Raw genomic sequence first — 23,785 nt, 5'->3', positions numbered from 1 at the left:
AAAAAAACCTGTATCCTGGAATTAGGATTGAAACAAGGCAGATGCATAAGAGCCACAAAAATGTTCAAATGGAAAATTGGAGAATACCAGCTCATTCAAGTAAATTTCATTGTATACTTAGGCGTGTTATTTAATTGTGGCTTGAATGAAAAACGATGGATGGAGGTGTTAAGCCAGAAAATCAAAACGTTAGCCGCACAAGCTAAAATAATCAAGAATTATGGTAAATACACGCTAATTCCTGCAATTGTTTTCTATAAGCAAATATGTGTCCCAATTGTAACCTGTGGGGCCGAAACCCTGCTTAATTTGCATTGGAAGTCGAGGACATTACTTGATGGTCTCTTCTGGAGGAACGTTTTATGCTTACCTAGGGGAACGCCAATGAGTTTCATTAGGTATGAGCTGGGTCTCCAATCCCTAGAAGTTCAAGTTCTATGGAAATCCACCCTTTGAAATCTTTAGAACAGAAGTAATCAGAGGAAAGAGCCACTCTTTGGTCAATGGAAAATGATGTGCCAAAATCACCTGAAAGAACTTGGAGGTTCCAAGGATGTACTTAAAACTAATCCTGATATGAAGGAAAAAAAACTGAAGGATGAAGACTGGATCCTGACACAAGCCATAAACTCTAATAGCAGAATGCGTATTGAGAACACATTTGAAAGACGATCTCTAAATAATGTGCCACAATATTTAAAACAATTTCCTTCAAGGCACATCCAAGAGTTATTTTTGAGATTTTGTCTTAATGTATTAACAACGGGACAGGAATAAACACCTGTATACTAGGTTGGTTTGTAGGCTCTGCAAGAATTTGGAGGTCTGTGAATCATCAAGGCACCTACTAATTACCTATCCAGCATTGAGAACTGCAAGCTCCCTCCACCTTGGGAAATGTGTTAAAAATATGCCTTCATTGTCAGCAGAGGACTGGTGGAATACAATTGTAGCTGGCATAGATATTAACTTGACAATAGCAGCAATGAGATTCTTGGAAAACACCTGAAGTGCAGCATCAATGAAATAGTGTCATAGATGTTGGACTGGAAAACACTTGTTTTTCTGCTTAGCTGATTGATTGAGTGACATTTCAAGGTGCTAATTAGATGTAATGTGACACTTATTTAAAAGGTTTGTGAAACCAAAGTAAATTAATAACATTTAAAAATAAAGAAATGATTAGGATAGGGCCAAGAGATCATGGACTGCGGGTGATAGTTTGTGGTCTCTTTCGCTCATATAAAAAAATACAGAGTTCACCCGGGGCCTGCACAATCCTGCCTTTAATTCATGGAAGACTGGGGGCTGATGCATGACTATATTGAGAACTGTAAGGCAAGTTTCCACCTTTCAGAGATTGAGAGATTTTGATGCACTCAAATCCGACAATGGGCATCTCACCTGCAAATAAAGGCAGCGGGAACCCGCCAGGCCACACCCTTAGAGATCACCCTCCTCTATGGCTTACATAGAAAATGCATATATTACCTATACAGGTTGCTCGATAAGCTCAATACAACAGAGACTTCATTACATGAACAAATGGGAGGAGAAACTGAAGACCCAAATCAGCCCAGAATCTTTGGTCAAACATGTGGAAATCATGCATCCAATGGTAAATCCACCCTTTCGTATCCATACACTCTGACCTACCTAGTCTCCACTTTGTTGGAGGGGCTGTGGTGAAATAGACATACTCGCTCAAATGTGCTAGTCATGCCCAAAAGGTAGGATTTTCTGGAATGAGATTCTCTCCAAAATAAGACGTCACATGCAGAACCTTACCTACAGACCCCCAGGTAATGGTTTTGGGAGATGTTGTGGAGGAGGTCTACCCAATGGTGGGGTTGTCAGCCAAATTGATTGCACATCTTCTCACGTCAGCCAAATTAACCCTAGTTAAGTATTGGAAAACTTGTGAAGGCCCAAATTTGAACATGTGGTGGATCAAAATCTGGAATATTGTGTCATTGGAACAAATCACAGCCCTTGCCTGCAACCGTTTCCAAAATGATGTGCAGACATAGTCCCCATGTATATCTTATTATAGAGGTACACCACATCTGGTGTTTAGGCCCCCACCCTGTACACACCTTTCCTTTTTATGACTATCAGATGGACTCTGCGAAAATACAGATTGGTTTAGTAGATCAGCATTTCACTGTTATCCGAAATGTTTTAAATTATTTGACTCTCTTCATCAGCTATCCTACAAGAAGGACCTCTTTTGCGAATTGGTTCATACATGTTTATCTATTTAATGGATGCTCTGATTTAAGTACCATAAAAGAGGGAACCGGGGTGAACACCAAAACCATAGTACGTATACCTAGAACTTCGAGAATACTAAATTACATAGAGCATACCGAGTATGTCACCATAGATTTATATCTCTCATACTCACTATATTGTCAAATAACCCTTTTATTTACTGTACATGTAAAGATAATTTCATATATTTGTCACATTTTACTAATATCAGAATGAAACACTACACTTTATTCCTACATACAACTCATCATACACCTATTCATTTTGTTAACTCATTAACACAAGTATTAACAGTATCACATTCTCATCCTACTCAACTCATTATGTAAATCCTCTAATGAATAAAGTGCTAAATTAACGACACATTTGTAATCTATTATTTAGCATTTGAATTTTCTTTATACTATGTATCTATTATTTAAACCAAAATGCAATAATCAATGTGCTTAAAAAAAAAGAATGTGTTCTTGATACACATCTTTATCATAAAGCTTAACATGTTTCAATTCCTGACAAATTCTTACTGAACGTTCATCAGGAGTATAGCTCTTTACAAAACATTTACATCTGTTCAATCACAGGAGTATTTTAATGTTCCATCTTCTTTTCACACATACAGAGAATTACTTATGCTTGATGCAGTGAACTACTTATTACTACTGGTACAGAGATTATATGACCAGGTTATAATGACTTTTTCCAGGTTTTAATGCCAGGAAGACATCTGCGTTAGATGTATCAAAGGTCTTTTCACCTGTTAAAAATCACAGGAGCTGGGGTGCTTTTGCGTGGCTGCAATGTGGCTATGCCTGAAAGAGCTTGCATCCAGCAATATTAAACATCCTTCGGTCGTCTTTTGATCTGTTAACTGGTTTGGTTACCCACGGCTGCATGATTGCCTTTTTTTTTTGTCTCATCAAGCCCACCTTGAATGGCAATTAATCTGTAAATGTATATCCTCTGTCTTGTTCCTGTCTCGTCTGCTTGCACTCCTCCTCTTTGTGCCCACCCCTAGTATCTCCTCCCCTCACCTTTGTTTGCCCCATTTCCCCTCTCAACCTTCCCTCTGCATCCACTCGGGTGCTCTCTGTCTCTCCTATCTTCCCTAACTGCTTCTCTATTGACTATCCTGTCCTTCTTATTAAGTCTGGTAGGAAGATGTTCAAAAGGGATATCTTGGTCTCCAACCCAGGCCTCCCTATTGCTGATACCTACACCAGAGCTTCCTCCAGACAGACCCTCACCGCCATCCTCTTTGTCGTTCCTTCTCCAGGCCTATGGACTCCACATATGGTCTCTGTGCTCTAATTTTTCCTCCTCTCCCATTAATGGTGGCACCCATTGGGAGGCCCTCCTGGCCCCTTCCACTCCTCTAAGACCATTATTAATGTTTACCTAAATGGCACTGTCTTGGTCCAAGGCCCTCAGGCCAACCTCCTCCTTTTTGATAGATACTTCCTGCACCCCATCAATTTCCTTTCTTCTCCTGCTGTCCCTTCCTTCCCTTCGCTGGCTCCTCTACCACCTCTGCCACCTCTTTGGCCTGCTCTAGTTCTTCTCTGGCCGCCCTGTTGCCTCCCTCCTCTGCTACTTCTCTGGTGTCTGCATCCTCTTTCTTGGCTACATTGCCCTCTCCTCCTTCCTCGTTTGCCCACCCTCGGACTCCTTCTACACTTTCGCAGGATTTACCTCAGACCTGAACCCCTCCTCGGAAGTCTTTCATGGTTGGCAATCTTCTCCACATTGCAACTCTCAACTCTCGCTCAGCTGTCAAACACTCCGACATCTGCAGTCTCCTGGAAGAGCTCGACCTTGATGTTCTCGGTCTAACCGAGATGTGGTTCACGGCCAGATCTGTCACGAGTTTTGACACTCTTCTCCCTGAGGGCTACATAATCCTCTCCGCGCCCAGAACCAACCGCCCTGGTGGGGGTGTAGTCTTGATCTTACTGGAGTGGATCCCTGCCTCTATCATTTGTATGCAGGTCTATTCCTCCTTTCAATGCCTAGTGTGAAGGCTCTTTCTCTCTCTTGGCTGTTCTTTTACTATGACTACTATCTACCGGCTGCCTGGACAGGTAACCTCCTTTCTCTCTCAGTGGGTGGACCTCTCCGCCTCCCTCCTTGCCTCTAGTACTCAGCTCCTCCTCCTTGGTGACCTCAACATCCACCTGGATGCTTCCTGTCCTTCCTCTGGACTCTTTCGCAACCTCTGCGATTCTATTTCTCTCTATATTCTTTCCTGTGGCCCAACTCACTTTGCAGGGCACACCCTGGATGTTCTGATCTTCTCAGACCTCCCCCTCTCTAACCCTCTCACCACTCCTCTCTCCTGGAGTGACCACTTTCTCCTCTCCTCTCATCTCTCTCTACTTCTCAGGCCGAGCCAACTCCAGCACTGCCACCCACGTTCTTGGTCATCCTACCCACGAAGGAGGTGTCAGTTGAGGCTTTCGCCGCCACTTTCTCTCCCCCTCCTGCACCTGTGCCTGACTCGCATCCTGACACATCCCTTTCCAACCTCCATTATTCTATCTCTGACACTCTTTATGTACTTGCCCCTGTCATGAGGATCCGCTTGAAGTCCAAAGCCAAGGGTAGGGTGGCTGAGAGGAAATGGAGGGCATCATGTGCATCCTCTGACAAACTGCCCTGCCGCCTGCTCCAAAGGCAGTACCAACTCTCTGTCCACAATAAGAGAGCATGCATCCACACCTGCATCTCTGCGGTATCTAACAACTTGTCCAAACTCTTTAAAATCTGCAAAGAGCTGGCCAATCCTGCTGCAATCTCTAGCTCCCTCCCAGGCCCTCTGCACAGCCTTGGCTTCACATTTCATCTCTAAAACCAAGGACATCCTGTCCACCCTCTCTTCCTCTCCTCCTTCCTCTACCTCTGGCCTTCCTGTGGCCTCCTTTCCTCCTCCCTTCTCTTTCTTTCCTTTGTTCACCCCTGACGATATTTCTAGACAAGTCCATCTATGAAGGTCTTGTTGAAACAGGTTCTTTCATGTTCATCCAAAACCATCAAGGACCACATTGGCACCCTCGGTCCAGCATTGGCCGACTTCTGCAACCACTCTTTCAGCAATGCAACCTTCCCCTCCCCTCTGAAGCACTCCCTTGTGAACCCTCTTCTTAAGAGACCCTGCACTTCTCCCCTCCCTGTTCCCCTGCACTTGTGCGATCTGAATGCCACTAGGCCTAGTAAGATCAGTGTTTTTGTCCTCCCTCTGCCCCCCCTTGTTTTTTCGCACCATGAACTTGTGTATAGGCGTGTTATAAATGCCGTATCATATCATATCGTGAATCATCCTCCTCTATCGTGGCTATTACACTGTATTTGCAACAACAAGAGAGGCATCGTCTGACTCCCTCCGCTGCTTGATCGGCTAACATCCTGCAATGTTTGAGCCCTGCAGCTTCCATCCCAGGGTGCATTGTTTGATCTGGCTGGAGAGGGCGCGGGGTGTGATCATAGCTCTGTTACCAGCCTTGGAAGTGCCGATCCTGTGCGCATTACGGCAGGGCAGAATCTGTCTCCCGACCTTCCGACCGTGTGAGAACTGATCTTTGGCGCCCAGCCGGCACCTTTGTGAGCCCCGCCCCCAGCCCTGTCTCTGCTGCTACCTCAGGCCTCCACGCACCTCCCCCACACGGGATAGATTGCACCTCTCGGCCTGCAATGCGATGTGGTGGTCTTTGAGCAGCCAGTACATAGGCCAGACATCGCCCCTTGGAACATGGCAATGCATGGGGCTCAAAACTCTAGATTGGCGCAATTTCAGCAGCGCAGGGACGGCGCTCTGCCTTCCTGTGCATATTGCTTAGCTACAAACCCCTTTCCCAGTTGCAGATAACAAATGCTTTGCCATGACCTAGGCACTTCACTCCCCCACATCGGGGGCCCCAGTCAGCAGGTGCCCATCTCCTGGAGCCTGACACAGTCCAGTACGGAGGGTTTGATGGTAGCGCTGGGATAGGCTCCGCTTACCCCTGCCTTCGCCAGAATCCTGATTGGTTTTGCTCCTGGCTCAGGGGCTTCTGCTGTATACCATCCTCTACTGTTTGCGTTCCATTTAATAATATGGGGAATAACAAGAAGCAAGTTAAAATGGACCAATTTGCACATCAGGACCAGCCCTCCCCTCCACCTGCTGCAGCCTCAAACTCTGCTACAATCGATGTAAACGCTTTGAATCAGACTCTGCTTGAATTGTAAAATAGCACAGACAATTTGGGTTCCAAAATCGATATGTTAACATGCAAGGTGGACACTTCAGCTATCCAGATCGATAAGCTATGTGGCCACATGATGGCAGCGGAGCAGCGTATTGAGGCTAACGAGGACAGAGTAGCTTCCCTGCAGCGGGAGGTGGTATCTTTACACTAGTCAGTGAGGCCTGTGGAGGCCAAGAACAACGATTTAGAGGGGAGATTGCGCAGGAACGATATCCGCATTGTGGGGGTTCCCGATTACACTCAGATTGACTACAAGGAACTGTTTGTGGGAAAACTCTTATTGGAAATACTCGAGCACCCTCCGATATCTAATATGTTCCTAGTCAAAAGGACGCATATCTCCCTTACCCCAAAACCACCTCCAGGTGCGCCAGAAAGACCCATCATCGCCAGGATACTCAATTATAGGGACAGGGACACCCTTCTCAGAACCGCAAGGAACAAAGGCGAACTACGATATGGCTCCTCAATTATCTGACTGTTCCCAGACTTCAGCTCATGGGTTCAGGAGCAAAGAAAGTGTTTTCAGGCTGTTAAAAATAAGCTCAGGAAGAAAAGTGTCAAGTGTCCGATACGCTATGCTGTTCCCTGCTAAGCTCAGAGTAGTCCACAATGGGAAAACCTGGTTTTTCACCAGCCCTGCATCTGCCGGCCGCTTTGTTTCTGAGCTACCTGACCCCACCAATGCTCCAGGAGACCCTACCCGCTGAGCCACGCACTTGCTCCTTCTTTTACAATGCTGCCTTTGCTCACAATTCTGGATTTGAAAGGGGTCTAGTCTGCTCTACGATAGAGGGACTTTAGTTCTGTCGCTGGCCACCCAAGTTGTGCGGCTGCGGCCATTACCCCATTGGCGCAGTCACTGCATCCTGTTCCTTATTTGATTTGGTTTAATTGGGGAGGGTAACATGCCAGTATGTTGGTGTATCTGGTGTGGGTGGAAGGAGGTAAAGGTTGTTGTTTTATGTTTATGGTGCTTACATGATCATTGCTTCCTGTTACAGAATCGCATTGGTATATGGTTGCGCTGTCTCACTGGGTATGAAACATTGCGTGGTGCCCTGGCTGAGCTGCGGTACCTCACCACCTGTCCTCTATCCATCTAAATATAGGCAGTGAATCCCTAAATGTAATGTCTTGGAAAATTAGGGGAGTCACCTACGGTAAAACACTTTCTTTTTTAATGACATATTTTATTGTTTTTTTTGCATTGAACATTACAACAACAACTGACCTATCGGGGTCAACAAAGAAACAAAACCACAAAAAGCATCAAATGAGGGGGACATTGGGTTTGAGTCAGTTGCTCCAGTCTCATACAACTTAGCAGTTCTGTTTTACACACTTGTATGACTTCTAGCACCATTTTCGGACAGGGGTTCACATTGCTTCCTCCCACTGTTGCCAGATTTTGCCAGCTTTTTCGGGGAACCCCCTTGCTCTGTATACTCTCTGCTCAATGATAGCGCATAATTGTACATCTGCAGTCCATTGTTCGACCATCGGTACTTCAGCAAAACCCCATAGTTTTGCAATGTTCCTCTTGATTACTGCAGTGGCGGTTGACGGACACAGTTTTTCATATGGGGACAAATCCTCTTCCCCCTCCATTCCCAACAACATCATCTTGGGATCCCTAGGGATCGTTTGGCCCAGGACCTTTGACAATATTTCACAGGATTGCTGCCAGTAGATTTGTATGCATGGGCAGTCCCATAATATGTGGAAGAATGTGCCCTCCGCATTACGACAACGCAGGCAGTTGGGTTCTGCTATCTTGCCCCAGCGGTACAGTGCCACTCTCGGATAGTATACCCTGTGTAGTCTCTTTAATTGAATCAAGCGTAGTCTGGCTGAGATGGCCACCTCACGTGGGCACATTAGGGCCTTGATCCAGTCTTCTGGCATAATAACACCTACACCCCTTTCCCAATTGGTTTTCAGACTAAGTAGTTCAGGTGTGGCAAACGAGGTGATGGCAGCGTACATGATCGTGGTGACTTTCGTGTTATTTTATTCTACGACTATATTTCGTTTCACTAGGGTACAATATCTATCTATCTGTATACTTGTATTGCGCCACCAACCCATAGGCCTCAGGGCGCGCACAAAAAGGAGGAAAGAGACAGAACAACAAAAAACAATGTCAGACAAAAAGAACGAGGAGACATGGAGACTTGGTGAAACCTAAACCTCATAAAGACCAGCAAAATGAGGAAGAGATAGCGGAAGACTGATTTCAATACCGAGAGGGCTATGCTAAGAAGACAGAAGAGACCTATCCTTTGTCAAACAGGAAGGTCTTCAATTGCTTTTTGAAGATAGGCAGAGACTCACTATTAGAGAGGTATTTAGGGAGAGCATTCCAGAGAGCTGGGGCCCAAGAGTCAAAACTAATACCCCCAAATCTTTTCAGGATAGATGGGGGCTGAACCAAGACGGTGTTTCTACTTGAGCGCAAGAAACGGGTGACAGGTTTCTTTTTGATCCTAGTAGCGAGATAGGATGGAGCTTGGCCATGAAGGCATTTAAACACAGTAGTAAGGCCTTTGTGGTGTAAGCGCTGTTTCACAGGGAGGCAATGAAGGCTGCGCCTGGCGTCGGAGACGTGCATGTTGCGCTTAAGGTCCATTACAGCGCGTGCTGCATTGTTTTGTATAATCTGCAAGGTTTTAATGTTGGCCCGGGAGGTACCGATCATTAGACTGTTACAATAATCAAGCTTGCAGTTTACAATGGCGGCTGCAATCACAGCAAGGTTCTCTTTAGACAGATAAGGACGAATCTGCCATAAAAGCTGAATATAATAATGACACGAGGATTTGAGATAATTGGCCTGATGGGTGAAGGATAGCTGCAGGTCAAAGTAAACTCCCAAGGTCTTTACGGACTTAGATACAGGAATTATATGTTGACCAATCAGAAAGTTGTCATATTTTGTGTCAAGTTTCTTCAGATTTTTCTGGGTACCTAAAATCAACAGCTCTGTTTTTGCATTGTTGTTTGCATACAATCTGGCATGTTGGCCAGGGCAGGTAGGTGTTGTTGTAGGGCGTGTCTGATTTGTGTGTAGTGGTATCTTTTGGTTGCTGGGAGGTTAAATATCAACATTAGATCCCCAAAGGGCTTGGGGGTCCCATTTTCTATTATATCCCCCACTTTCCGCACATCGCGCTCCACCCAGGCTGGCCATCGGCAGTTTATTTACTTCGGGGAGGTTGCTGTTTTTCCATAGCGGGTGTATCAGTGTGATCTTCTTTTCCCATCCAGGAAAGGCATGTATCTCTGCCCAAATGTTTGATGTCTTTGTCGGCATATCTTTATGAAGTGGCGTGTGTGGTTTTAAGTATAGTTTCAGTGGCGGGGTTGTGCGTACGTGTGGTAGTGTTACATCCTCATGTAGTGTATCATTGACCACCGTCAGCTGGCTGGCCCAGTAATATGTCTGTAGTCGTGGGAGACTGATGCCACCCTCCCATATAGACCTCTGAAGCGTTTGGAGTGCTATCTTGGGTGCCCACCACTCCATAGGAGTTTCCTGATTGTACACTCTATTATCTGGAATGTCTTTGTGGGTATGTGTATTGTGGCATTTTGCAAGATGTATAGAAAGCGGGGGAGCGCCAACATCTTAAATAGGGCTGCCCGTCCTAATCAAGTCACAGGGAGAGACATCCAGTGCTGTACGTCTCTTGCAAATCTTTCCATGATGGGGTGCAGGTTATTAGCTGTGTATTTGTTAAGGTCGCGCGTGATTTGGATCCCCAGATATTGAAAGTCCACCAAAGGCCCCAGGTCGTCCGAGTATAAGGAGACTCTGTCTTCAAAGCCCAACGGGCTTGGGAATCCCTTCCAGGCATGTGACTCCCTCAACAGTATAGCCAGCGGTTCCATTGCTAATGCGAAGAGTAGTGCCGATAGGGGGCAGCCCTGTCTTGTCCCCTTTCCGAGCGCAAAGGGTCTAGACACCCCTCCATTCACCTTGACTTCACCTATTGGTGAAGCATACAGTAATTTGACCCAGCTCAAAAATTGGACACCGAACCCCACCTGTCTCATGATGTCCGAGAGAGCATCCCAGTAGACAGAGTCGAACGCTTTCTCGAAGTCTATCGCCAACAGTGCCAAGGGGACCTATGTGGTCTGGGCCCGCTCGATTGCTAAATGGAGTCTGCGTATATTCATCCTCGTGGGTCTGCTGGGCATAAAACCACATTGATCCGGGTTGATCAGGGATGTTATAACTTTTTGTAGTCTCGTTGCCAAGAGTTTGGCTAGGATTTTTGTCTTGCTGTTAATCAGGGATATTGGTCTGTATGAGCTGCACTTTTCCGGTGGCTTGTCAGTTTTGGGTATTACTATTATAGTGGCCTTTCTAAGGTTGGCCGGGAGGCGGCCCATTTCTCTGGCCTTATGATACATGTTCAGAAGATGAGGGGCAATCTTGTTGCTTCCTATTCTCTTCCAGGTTTCCACCGGGAAACCGTTTGGACCCATTGTTTTACCAGATTAGAGTTGTGCCATTGCCGATATCACTTCTTCTTCCGTAATATCTGCTTCCAAGCTAGTGCTTTGTGCGGGGGTCAAGCGGTGGAAGGTGACCTCATCTAGCATGGAGGACGAGGGGCTGTCATTAGGGGCCTGATACAGATCTTCATAGTATTGTGCAAACCCTTCCGCTATCTCTGCATCTATTAGAAGCAGGTCGGCATTATCTGGGGTGATCATTCGCACCTGGCTATGGCCTTCATCCCGTCGCTCCAGCCACGCTAGCATTTCCCCCGCTTTATCCCCTGTCTCATAGATCCTAGCTTTCATTGAATTATAGGCCTGCCTGGCGTTATCTAGTGCCATGTTTTGCAATTTCTTTTGGGCTAAGATTAAGGCTCTGTGTGTGTCTGTCTGGCCATGGGTAAGGTGGACTGTTTCAGCTTGTTTAACTTCCTCCTCTGCTTCTATTACTGCTTTCAGGTGTGTTTTTTTATGCGCTGTGGTCCAGGAGATGACCTCACTGCGGAGTACTGGCTTGTAGGCCTCCCAGAGTGTAACAGGAGACTCCACTGAGTCTACATTCAACTCAAAGTATGTTTTGCTGGCGGTTTGCATCTGTTCAGTCAGCTCAGGGAAACCCAGATAGTATCCGTTCAGGCACCATAGTGGTGGAGGTGATGGTTTAGAGGTTTAAATCAGTATGAGCAGTGGGGAGTGAAGAAGTCGTCCAGCCGTGACAGTGAAGCATTTACCCCAGAGTGGAAGGAGTATTCCCTATCGTTTGGGTGTAGGTCGCGCCACACGTCCCAAAGTCCAAGAGCTTCAGCGAATGTTGCCAGTTTAGTACGTGTGTTGGGGTCTCTAGCGCGTAGGTGTGTGCGGTCTTGAGTCTCGTCTAGAACCTCGTTGAAGTCCCCTCCGAGGATTAGGATCTCAGACGTATCCTCAATCAACAAAAGGTGATATGTCTTGTATCATTGTGGCTAGCAACGTGGGTGGGGAATAGATCACCAGCAAGGAGACCTTTTTGTCCCATAATGTGCCTGTAATGTACGTGAATCTACCACCAGTGTCTTGTATCACCTTTGCTAGGTTGAATGGAAGTCTCTTGTGTATGAGTGTTATCACCCCTCTCAAGTCCATTGTAAAGCTCGCCTGTATCGCTGTGCGGTAGTTAGTGCGTCCAAAGAGTTTGTTGTTTGCCAGGTGGGTTTCTGTTAGGAAGACCACATCCGGGGTGTCTGTTTAGGAACTGTAACACCAGTCTCATTTTTATGCTGCTCCCCAGTCCACGTTCCAAGTTACCGGATCCAGGAGTGTTTGGGTGCATCTCACCTCAATTTATTTGGTTTTGCAACATATACTTGGAAATTAAAAACATTGCCAACTTTCCTTACTTTTATTCCCCATATCCCATACTTCGCCCCAACCTGAAGCATCTGACACCCGAACAGTAGTCGGAGGACAGCAAACAGCACGCCTCCATCTAGAACATTAACTTTAGTAAGTCACACCAGGGGCCTAGAGCCAGTGGTATGTAAACGTTGAGATGGAAGGGACAGAGGGAAACATTCAAGTGGAAAAAGGGAGAGAGAGAGGGAGGAGGGGAGGCTGTGCATCTACGTTGGCTGTTTCATTTTAGACACATCCATGCTCTGAGTTGGTGTGCTGCGCACACATTATATTAGTATGGTTGTCCATTTTCTGGGTTGTTGAGGGCTGATTTGCTTCATAGGTGCTTCTGTTTCACTCCATTACTCCTGCTATATTGGCTTCTGCGCCGGTGGCTGCGGCCCGGCGTCTCTCTCTCTTGCGGCACTCGAGGGTTCCTGTTTTTGTTTCTGTTGTTTCGCACTGCTCTACAGCCACCTTCAAAATGTTTCTCAGCCCAGCTCCACGCCTCCTTAGGATCAGTGAAGTACACCGTTGTTCCTGCATGATATATCTTAAATTGGGCTGAGAATATTAGGCCGTTTTTCACATTTAGGGTCTGAAGCTGTTTTTTAAGTTGGTCAAATGATTGCCTGGCTTTTTGCACTTCCCTCATGTAGTCTGGGAAGAACGCAATTTTGGACCCATTATAGGTCAGTGTGCCCTTGACACGTGCCGTCTGGAGTAGCGCGTCTCTGTCCCTATAGTTTAGCAGTTTTGCTATTATGGTGCGTGGAGGCGCTCGAGGTATCGGTCTTCCAGTGGCCATCCGATGTGCACGTTCGATCGAAAAGAATTTTGAGAATGTTTTTGGTTCGAACAGATCAGTAAGCCATTGTTCAAGGAACAGTTCCATGCAGGGGCCTTCATTTTTTTTTCTGGCAAGCCCAGGATACGAACGTTGTTTCGCCTTGATCTTCCATCACTTTCCTCTACTCTTTCCTCCATTGTTTTCAGGCATTTTGTGACCCTGGATAGCCTCAGTTCTAGATTGCGCAGATTGCGCAGACCATCTTCAGTCCCAGAAATGTGCTGTTCCGCTTCTCCTGTACGGGATGTCAGTTTCTCCAAGTCGTGGAGGAGGAGTGAAACATCCATGCTGATGCCATCCATTTTTTGTTCCATGGAGGCCCTGGAGTCTGCGATTGCAGCCATGATATCTTTCAAGGATATAGTGTTTTCTGTTCCTGCTATGGCGTCTGGCTGATCGTATTCCAGTTGGGAGCTTGACGTGGACGTGGTAAATTGGTCAATTTTGCTTTGATTTGTTAACTTTTGTGTCTTGTCCTTCCCCATTACAGATCCAAGTGCTGGCCAGTCGTGTTTGACAGGCTCTGTTACGGTGGTTAGCGGGCAGCACGCAGCAATTTGCACCAATTTGTCAGAGTCAGAATGGGGGGGTATTGTTAGTCCAGATCGTGTAACAACCACAATTATGGTGGTTTCTGCTCCGCCGTATAGTTTCACGCCACAACCTTGGCTATGAATTGATTGGTTCTCAAGTCTGTTTCTCCAGCATGGGGTCTGGCATGGATTCACATGCTCATGAATATTCCCCGTCGTCAGGCTGGGAATCCTCGGTAAAGAAAAAACCAGTATCAGTTTCGTTTCTGATCTGTCTTTCGTAGTAATAACCAATCACTGGTCTCTGCGTCATACTGACCACAGCCAATGACTGCCCTCTACCTAAGCACCGCCTCTGGCAGCCATCTTCAGATTTTTACCGCACGTTCATGTGTTGGGATCCTCGTGCTATTGCTCTCGAGCGTTAGTGCTATTTTTTCGCGCTTTTTCACAAAAACTTCGATTCTTTCGGTCAAAAGAGCCTCAAGCTCCACCGATCCTACATCCGATCAACGGGGACCCGTGTCGGATTCATCTGTGCCCCTCAAGGGTGAAGATTTCGTCGAGCTACACTTCGGAGGACTCCAGAAGCTTCTCAGGCCCGGTCTCGGAGATGGCCCAGGAGAAGGGAAGCTCGACGCCCGGAAAGCTGTTCAGGGCCTGCCCTGGATGCCAGCTGCAGAACGTCTTCAAGGAGGACGAACACTCTTTCTGCCTTTACTGCCTTCATGGGGACAAGACGCACGTGGAGAAGGACTGTGCGTTTTGCGGCAACATGTCGGAACGGACCATGAAGGACCGCCATCAACGTCTCGCCAGCTGGCTGGAGGGTAAGAGCCCGTCTGGCGAGAAGAAGAAGAAATCTGAGCGGTCTTCTAAGACCTTTGAGGGCGCCCCGGCGACGGGGGCCCAACATAAGGCCAAGCACCGCGAGTCCGCTGGCACCGGGAGCGCCGAACGGTCGGGCTCTACGGGCGCCAGGCAGGGCGCACCCTCCCCGGCACCATCAACCACGAGCCAACGCTCTGGGTCGGGTAAGAGGAAGGCCGAGCACCCGGCGAAGCTCCTGGAGAGACCCCGGTCGAGCTCTAAGGCAGAGGAGGAGCGTGGCAGTGCCCCCTCCCTCAAGGATAAGGCGGTGAGCGCACCTAAGGTGGTGAAGGCCTTGATCCATTCGACCAAGCCCTCTATCGAAACGGTCGCGGCGGCCCTGGCCCAGCCTGTGGAGGCTGCACCAGTGGTGGCGGCCTCGGGGCCCAGAATCTCCCTGCCTCCTCGGAGAGAGTCTTCTTTCGTGCCCATCGATAGGACCCCCGTGAAACCCTCCGTGGGGAAGAAGGGGGGGCAGGGCGTCGTCGTAGATTCGGCCTCAACCTCAGAAGAGGAACTGATCGAGGTCTTAAGCCACGGCCTAGGCGTGGAACAAGACCAGCCCGTCGGAATGGGCCCCGACGCAGGTGACGACGACGACATCGTCGAGGATACCGACGGGGCCCCTGCTCGCCCGTCGGATTCCCCTCTGCCAGCGCCGCAAGACAACTCAGCGGCCATTTTGTTGGCTATACAGTCCTTATGCTCCGAGATAAGGACGAGACTACCGTTACCGACGGAGGAACCTCTCCCGTCGGGGGATCCAGAACCGGGACCTTCTGGTGTTCCCCCTACCAAGAAAAGAAGGATCCATCCACCGCCTCCTTTTCAACCGTCGCGCCCCGTCCAGCCCTCCTCCCCGTCCACCCGAGGGGATGATACGGGGACTGACACGGCAGCGACGGGTACGGACGACGAGGCATACGACGAGGATTTTCCGTCGTCGCCTCCCACCAGGGCTTCTCCGCCCGACGAGATTGGATCGTTCCACTCAATGATCGCCAGGGCATCCGAGCTTTTCCAACTCTGCCCTGAGGAGAAGAAAAAGGAAGGCTTCCTTTACCAACGGCGCGAGGCCAAGAGGAAGACGGTCCTCGCAGTGCCTCTGTTGGACGACATTTGGGATGAGGGCCTTTCCCTCCTCAAGAACCCTTCCACGACGCCAGCGAAAAGAGACCGGTACGAGAAAAAGTACCGGGTCCCGGACTCGGCCCCCCTATGCCTCCGGGCGCAGCCTACCCCGGACTCCGTCGTCTCCGCGGCAGCCAGGAAGAAAGCGGGGGGGGTGCGGCCTCCACGTCGACTTCCCCGCCGGACGGCGAGGGAAAGAAATTGGATGCCATGGGACGCAGAGTCATCTCGTCGGCGGCGACGACGATTAAAGCGGCCAACGCCTTGGCTATCGTGGCCCGCTACGACAGGGAACTCTGGTACAAGATAGCTCCCCTGCTGGATTTTCTGCCGGACGACAAGAGGGCGGAGGCCCTTGAGATCCTGCAGGAAGGTGAGGTGGCCTCGGACCACGCCATCACCGTGGCGACGGACATCGCCGACACTGGGTTCCGCCAGATGGGCAACGGCGTTTGCCTTCGACGTCGCGGATGGCTCAAGGCTACGGACTTTCGGCAGGACGTCCAGACCAGGGTCCTGGACATGCCCTTCGACGGGAACAACCTGTTTGGGAAGACAGTGGACGATTCCCTTCAGGCCATCAAGGCGGATACTGAGACGGCCCGGGCCCTTGGAGTACTGCAGCAACGGCGGACGCCCTTTCGGAGCGGCGGAGGCAAGGGCGCCTCCAAAGGTTCCGGCGGCGGTTTCGCTTCCTACCGTCAAGCGGCCCGCTCGTCGTCGCAAGAGGCCTACAGAGGACGAGGCAAGTCTGGCGGACCCCGCCGTCGTCGCCAAGGAGGCCAAGGCGGCAAGGCCGCGTCCAAGCAGGATTGAACCGGCCGTGGGGTCGGGCCCCCACCGAAGCACCCCGGTGGGAGGCCGGCTGGCGGGCTTCGTCAGCGTGTGGGAGTCCATCTCCACCGACCGTTGGGTGCTGGACGCCCTGGCCCGGGGCCACGCGCTCGAGTTTCAAAGAAGGTGCCCGCGCGTCCCCCCCGTGGCCAGGAAAGAACTTCACGTCCCTCAACTTCTCCTGGAGGTAAAGGCGATGCTCAGAAAGGGCGCCATCGAACTCGTCCCAAAGAGGCTTCGGGGCTCCAGAGTCTACTCGCGTTACTTCCTCGTGAAGAAGAAGACGGGAGGATGGCGCCCCATCCTGGACCTGCGACGCCTGAACAAGTTCATCAAGGCGCAGAAGTTCCGGATGGTCACCCTCCAGCACGTCCTGGGTCAGCTGGAGGAAGGAGACTTCCTATCGTCGTTGGATTTGGAGGATGCCTACTTCCACATTCCCATCCTAAAGGGGCACCGAAAATTCCTCAGATTCGTGGTCCAAGGGCGTCATTACCAGTTCAAAGCCCTTCCCTTCGGACTACGGTCGGCACCCAGGGTTTTCACCAAGTGCCTCGCACCGGTGGCGGCGCAGCTGCGCCGCGAGGGGATTCACGTCTACCCCTACCTGGACGACTGGCTCATCCGCGCCAAGACGAGGGAGCTCGCCGTGGTCCACACGGCAAGGACCGTCCAACTCCTCACGGACCTGGGATTCTCCGTGAACTACGCCAAATCCCACCTGGTGCCCGCGCAAGTCGCACTGTTTCTGGGAGCGAGGCTCGACACAGTGTCCCTTCTGGCCTCCCCGTCGGAGGAGAGGACCAGGACCATCTTGGGCAAGGTGCAACGGATGTTGGTGGCCGACGCGGCCAAGGTGAGGTCCATCAAGTCCCTCCTCGGGATGATGTCTTCCTGCATCTACCTCATTCCCATGTGCAGGCTCCGGATGCGCCCGTTGCAAGAGTTCCTGGATGCGCGCTGGATCCAGACGACGGGCAGCTTCGAGGAAAGGATCAAGCTCGACGAGAGTTTCCGACGAGCGATACGGTGGTGGGGCACCCGCGCGCATCTGACGGCGGGCATGGACTTCCAGACCCCAGCCCACCAGGTGACTGTGACCACGGATGCCTCCCTAGAAGGGTGGGGAGCGCACACCGAAAATCTGCACGCAAGGGGACTCTGGCTCCCGACGGAGAAGTCCCTGCATATCAACGTCCTGGAGCTCCGTGCAGTGTTTTGGGCCCTCAGGTCCTTCCTTCCGTCCCTCAAGGGCAAGGTGGTGAGGATCTTCACCGACAACACCACCACCATGTTTTACATCAGGAAACAGGGCGGAACCAGGTCCCCAGCGCTGTCCAAGGAGGCGCAGGACCTGTGGCATTGGGCCGTCGCCCAAGGGATTCTTCTGGTGCCGTTTCATCTGGCAGGGATAAAAAACACCATCGCCGACTCACTCAGCAGGGAGCTGCGCTCGTGCCACGAGTGGGAACTACGGCAGGATCTGGTGGATCGCCTCTTCCGACGGTGGGGCACACCCCAGATCGACCTGTTCGCGACGGCGACGAACACCAAGTGCCGGAGGTTCGCCAGCAGGTTTCCCCAGACGAGGAGCATGGGCGATGCTTTCTCGTTCCCCTGGGAGGGCCTGTTCCTCTACGCGTTCCCTCCCTTGCCTCTGCTAATCCGGCTCGTCAACCAGCTCAAGAGGTCACGGTGCAGGATGATCCTCGTCGCACCTGCGTGGCCGAGGCAGATATGGTTCCCGGACCTTCTGGACTTGTCGGCGTCCCCGCCAATCAAGCTGCCGGCGGACGCGGATCTACTCTCCAGGGAAGGAGGCGCCATCCTCCACCACGACCCGAAGTCGCTGAACTTGCAGGCCTGGCTCCTGCAGCGCTAGAGTTTGGAGGATACGACATACCGGCCGATTGCAGAGAGGTTCTTGCAAAGGCCAGGGCGTCCTCGACTCTTAAATGCTACGGACACAAATGGAAGAGGTTCTCTGTCTGGTGCCACGCACAGAAGATTAACCCTCTACGGATTATGGCTCCCCAAGTGCTGCCGTACCTGCTGACGCTGGCCAAAGCTGGTCTGGCACACGCGTCCATCAAGATTCATCTTGCTGCGATCTCCCGATACACCAGAACCACGGGCCGGACGTCCTTGTGGTCTCATCGTCTGGTGAAAGAGTTCATGAAGGGACTGTTCAGATCGTTCCCGCCGGTGAAGGCTCCGGCCCCGGCGTGGGAGCTCAACGTGGTGCTGACCAAACTCATGGGACCTCCGTTCGAGCCTCTGCACTTGGCCCCGTTGAAGTTTCTATCGTGGAAAACAGCTTTTCTCGTGGCCATCACCTCCGCACGACGAGTGGGAGAGATCCAGGCCCTTTCCTGCAAGGCCCCGTACTTGACTTTCCACGACACGAGGGTAGTGCTCAGGACGCACCCCTCCTTCATGCCCAAGGTACCGTCGGACTTTCATCTCAACGAACCCTTGGTGTTACCTGTGTTCTTCCCGTCGCCTTCGTCGCCGGCTGAGAGGACTTTGCACTCGCTGGATGTAGCTAGAGCGCTGAAGTTCTACGTGGACCGCACGAAAGGTTTTCGGAAGACGTCACAACTCTTTGTGAACTTTGGACCTGTCAATCAGGGGAAGGCTCTCTCGAAGGCTTCCATCTCCAGATGGCTCTCCGGCTGTATCATGTACTGTCACCGGTTGGCAAACCGACCGCTGCCTGGCCGTCCGAGAGCCCATTCCACCAGAGCGATCGCAGCTACCACGGCGTTCCTATCTGGTGTGCCCCTGCTGGACATATGCAGGGCTGCTACGTGGAGGTCGACGCACACCTTCACGAAATTCTACTGCGTCGACCGGGATTCCAGGGAGGAGTCCAGGGTCGGCCAAGCAGTGCTGCGCAACCTGTTCGCCTGAGGTGAGCCTGGTGAGGAGGTAAGATGCTTAATGTTGAGTTGATGTGATGCTTAATGTTGAGCCTTTGCCACCTCCCGTGGTTGTGCATGTGTGTACTGCTATGTATTCTTTATTCATGAGCATGTGAATCCATGCCAGACCCCATGCTGGAGAAGGAACAAGTTACTTACCTGTAACTGTTGTTCTCCAGCATGGGTCTGGCATGGATTCACATGCGAACCCTCCCGCCTACCCCTCTGCGGCTCTTCACTTGGTCATACTGCCACTTCACGTGCTTCCAAATCTGAAGATGGCTGCCAGAGGCGGTGCTTAGGTAGAGGGCAGTCATTGGCTGTGGTCAGTATGACGCAGAGACCAGTGATTGGTTATTACTACGAAAGACAGATCAGAAACGAAACTGATACTGGTTTTTTCTTTACCGAGGATTCCCAGCCTGACGACGGGGAATATTCATGAGCATGTGAATCCATGCCAGACCCATGCTGGAGAACAACAGTTACAGGTAAGTAACTTGTTCCATACCACACATTGGCTGGGGGTGCATGGAGGGGGGTAAGCGGTTCACTTCGTTATTTCTCTGTTCACACAGAGACTTGCATTGGCTCTACTAGTTTTCTTGTAGTTTTCTTGTAGGTCAGTGTTCACACTATCCCTCGTGTGCCAATATTTTGGTGTAAACTGATGTCAGGAGGGCTTGCTTTTATTTTATTCTCTCCCCTTCGCCTGTACGGCACAGTTTGACAGTCTTGGCAATTCACCTCGTGCAGGAAGGTGTAGTGCGTAGCAGGTCTATTGTCTGCTTCCCTGCCGTCCACTATTGGTCCGCTTAGTAAGGGGCCGCTTTGGTTCGACCGCTCTTCCACACAATCGGTATCCATTTAAGAGTCGGGGTCTTCTCGCACTGGGAGCGCTATGTCTCTTGAAGGGGGTCCTCAGTATCCCGGTGTAGTGCTCTTCAGATGGGCGGTTTGCACAGTAGGCGACCTCGCTGGATTTGTGCAGGTTTCAATGTGATACTATTGCCCCCCACGCTGGTCTCTGATCTCTCGATGGTATATTATGGGTGGGGCAAAGGGCAATGCAGGCGGGGTACTTGTGTAGCTCTGCGTTGTGTTCCCCCAGTGCACCCTATTTAGCACATTTTCTTATGCAGTGTCCAACCCCTTGATAATGTTCCCACTGGTATTCAGCCTATTTTGCCGCATGTGGTGCGCGTATTCTATCCGGGTTCTGGTTCCGGGGGCAGTCCAGGGTCTGGTCGGAGTGGGGCCTGCGTGCTTTTTTTGGTGGTGTGCACTCACGTTTTGGCTGATTATGTGGCAGCCGGATGCTTTTCCCCCTCGCACTTCGCTGTCAGCTCCATTCCGTCCCTGCTGCCTCTATCACGCGTAGGGCTCCTCCTCTGGGACCGCTCAAGGATCCAGTAGCCATCTGTTGCGCCTCAGCTCGGGGCTCGGCAGACTCTGCAGGCTTGTCTCAGTCACCACGCCAGTTGCCTGTGCCGCGGTCTTGCCTAGGGTCCACCGGAGACTGCTCTCGCCGGTGGGTCAGCGTGGTCTTCACACCGGGCGGCGGACAGTGCACTGTGTGCCGGTGGGGGTGCCCCTTCTCGTCCCGCCAACACCTCGTGTCAGGCGGGCCAGTCGACCACGCTGCAGCAAACTCATAGATTCCCGCAGTGTCATGGCTGCTGTGCTGCGGTAGGCTTTCTGACAAGTACGCTCACATGTATCGCATCAGGTGCATTTCGTAGCCGGCGGCCATCTTGGCTATCTGCTCCACGCACCGCTGCAGGATTTTCCGACGGTCAGGTTAATGCTTGTGCGTTGCTTCTAGCCCACCCGTTAGAACAGTCTCTGCTCCAGCGTTTACACCACCAGTGATGCTGTTTATAGCCCCTAACGGCACGGATGTCAGGCTCTTTTATCAGGATATTCGCACCGGCAGCAGGAGCCCCGGGGACTCACGTCTGTATTGCTCTGTAGTTGGCCACATAACAGTAAAACACTTTGACTGGTGATAAACCAAGCCAAGTTGCATAGGGTTAATGTGCTGTGCTTGCAAGAGACGCACCTCCCTGGGGATGGAATGCTCCCATTGGCCATGGGCTAGGAATTACATACATATGGGTCTTCCTAATCATCACAATTCTAGAGGAGTCGCAATATACATACATCAGTCATTGAAATTTCACTTGCATGATAAAATATGTGATATGGAGGGGCGCTATATCTTTCTTGCAGGTGAATGTCTTGGGTTGAAACTTTTTTTTTTATCAATATGTATGCTCCTAATGTCGATTCACCTGAATTCCTTCATAGCTGTGCAGCTATGATTCATAAATTCCCTACATATAAAGTGGTGTGGGTTGGTGACTTTAACCTAGCAAAGTCCCTTGATTTGGACTGTTCAACGACAATACAAAACGACATCACCTAGGGCGATTACTGCCTGGAGCGACGTTGCCAAATCATTTGGGCTGGTAGATATATGGAGACATATGCACCACAACGCCAGAGAGTTCTCATTTTACTCGGGAGCTTATGGTAGTGCTTCCAGGATAGATTACATCATGCTGACCATTCCCTTGGCTGGTGCGATACAACTCACCAGAATGTTACCAAGGACGCTCTCTGACCATTCCCTGATCTTGGTTGCCATCTCCATCCCTAATGCGGCACCCCACTCCCCTCATTGGCATTTCTGCCCTCGTGCCCTTGTGGATGCTGTGTTCCGGGTGGGGATCTGGTAGGATATTCTGGAATACATTTGCACCAAGGAAGATTCTGTCCCCGACTATAGAACAATCTGGGAGGCCTTGAAGGTTTTAATAGGGGTTGTTGTATTTCTAGGGAGGATGGTGTCCTTAAATCCCTGAGGTCGACCCTGCGTCGCCTAGACAAGGAAATTAAAGAACTGGAAATAAACAGACACTGGGTGGGGACCCGCTGGTGGAGAAGTTAGTGGCTGGGAAAAGACTTGAGCACTTGGAAATGGCGAGTAGAGAGGACAGGTATCTGGGTGACCCGGTTGTAGCGACAACATACACGGAAGGTGGTAGACCCAGCCGTACACTTGCCTGGGCGATCCCCAGGGACGGATGTCAGGGAGGGATATTGGAGATTGATGACCCGAACGGGAACCCAGGTTGTGGTTCCAATGACATCAACAAGATATTCAGAGACTATTATAGTCCGCTATACTCATCCCAATTAACGGTATCACCGGAGGAAATCAGATCGTACCTAGACCGGGTGGCCCTGGGATGGTTGGACCCCACAGATGGATCTGCTGAACTCGCCCTCTCTGTGGAGGAGATCTGTAAGGTCATTTGAGATCTCCGTAGCCACAAGGCCCTCGGCCAGGATGATATTTCCGCAGAATTCTACACGCAATATGCCAACATTCTTGCTCCACACCTTTGTTGAATGTACAAATTATCCATTACCACAGGTATCCTCCCTGAATCCACTGGGATGGTAATAGTCACACTTCTGTAAAAGCCTAATAAGGACCCTCGCCGCTGTGCTTCATATAGGTCCCTATCACAGATCAATACGGAAAATACAATTCTGGCCAAACTACTGGCTGATAGACTCCTTCCTCATATGAGTGCCTTAGTTCTCCATGATCAGGCCAGGTTTATCCCGGGCAGATCGACTCAAAACAATTTGAGGCAGCGATTCTCCCTGATGCATAATATTAAGGATGAAGTTCTCATTGTAATAGCGACCTTCGATGCTGAAAATGCCTTTGATTCAGTTGAATGGCCTTTTCCACACTCGAAATGCTATGCAGATCCGGTTTAGGTCTTCACTATATTCAATGGATTCTGCTGCTATACACGGCCCCACAGGCCACGATATTGACAAACCAGCTGACCTCAGACAGCTTTTATTCCTCCAGAGGTACGAGACGGGTGCCCGCTCTCCCCTATCCTTTTTGCCTAACGGTTGCACCCCCTGCATGCACTGTAAGGGAATTTCACTCACATAGGGGGGGTTAAGATCTACTCACATATGTCATCCATCTCATTTTATGCGGATGATATGCTACCGAATGTCAAGAACTGCAGACAAAATCTGAAGCCATTAGTATAAGAAATATCCTTATTTGGTGGATTCGTGGATTACATATTAACTGGTCTAAATCGGAAATGTTGTCCCTTACCTCAACGGTATATCCAACGGATATTGGTACAGATTTTCGCTGGTGCCCCGAGGGAATGGGATATCTGGGTACTGTGGTGTCCACCT

General features: G+C 50.3%; 1 protein-coding gene across 3 annotated transcripts in view; it reads left to right on the top strand.

Annotated features, from left to right (window-relative positions):
- Positions 1 to 23,785, top strand: part of SANBR (SANT and BTB domain regulator of CSR) — a 1,021,507-nt gene that overhangs the window by 770,464 nt on the left and 227,258 nt on the right. The gene's annotated exons all lie outside the window — the stretch shown is intronic.

This window comes from Ambystoma mexicanum, chromosome 4q (assembly GCF_040938575.1).
Source record: "Ambystoma mexicanum isolate Mex_15411 chromosome 4q, UKY_AmexF1_1, whole genome shotgun sequence".
NCBI classification, from domain to species: Eukaryota; Metazoa; Chordata; class Amphibia; order Caudata; family Ambystomatidae; genus Ambystoma; species Ambystoma mexicanum.
This window is presented reverse-complemented; position numbering and strand designations above follow the sequence as displayed.